We start from the raw sequence: 1,022 nt of genomic DNA on the forward strand, positions 1-1,022 counted from the left end.
GATAAAAGAGAGAGTAGGACTAGGTCCTATCAAGCTCTACCTTAAAAAAATAATAAAATAAAATAAAAATAAAAATCATACTTTCGTGACATTCACATTCTGGTAGGGGAAGACAGATGATAGAAATCAACTAATGAATTATATAGTGTGTTACAAAGTGATAAGCACCCTGGCAAAAGAAAAATCACTGGGACAGAGTAAGGATTCAGAATGCTAAAGGTGGGGAGGATGAGGAGGGAGGACAGGCTTCGCAATTTTGAAATGTGTGCTCAGGCCACACTAAAAAGGAAGCAATTGAACAAAGGCTTGAAGGAGATGACGAAGCAAGCCATGCAGCTATCTAGACTGTGAATGTTCCAGGAAGAGGACACAGCCAGTGCACAGACCCTGAGGTGGGGTATGCCTGGCAGGTTTTGAGGAGCAGAAGACTGAAGCCAAGTGAATGAGAGGAACTGAGAGGGTGAGGTCAGCGAGCTTGGTGGGGCCAAATGGTATAAGGCCTTGGCCTCTTACTGTGACTGAAATGATGAGCTGCTGTACAGTTTTGAGTGGAGGGGACAGGACTGCCTAGTGGTTTCAGAGGGCCAGGAAGAAGGAAGAGATTTTTCAAGAGTTACCACAATAATCCATGTGAAAGGTGATGGTGGCTCAGGCCAGACTGGTGGTAGGCAGGATAGTGGGAAATGGTCAGGTTCTGGATATCTCTTCTAAAGCAGAGGCCCCACCTGGGCACTTTCCTCTCTGAGACTCGGATGCCTCTACAAGTGAGTCCTGTTTGTTGGTGGGCACCCACCACGGACCCTGCTTCAGCCTGGGAACCTTCCTTGCATTCAGTGCAGTCCCAATCAGTTCTGCAGAAAATATGTGAACAGTGTTGGATGTAGCTCACCTGCTTGGATGGAATAGTAGTTCTGTGAAGCAGTTGGTGGGAAGTGAGGCTGAAAATGGCAGCAGAGCCAATCTCCAAGAGTCTGGACACCGGGACAAGGAGTTTGGGCTTAATTCTGTGGGCACTGGGTGGT

The sequence above is a fragment of the Pteropus alecto genome, unplaced genomic scaffold (assembly GCF_000325575.1).
Source record: "Pteropus alecto unplaced genomic scaffold, ASM32557v1 scaffold312, whole genome shotgun sequence".
NCBI lineage: Eukaryota > Metazoa > Chordata > Mammalia > Chiroptera > Pteropodidae > Pteropus > Pteropus alecto.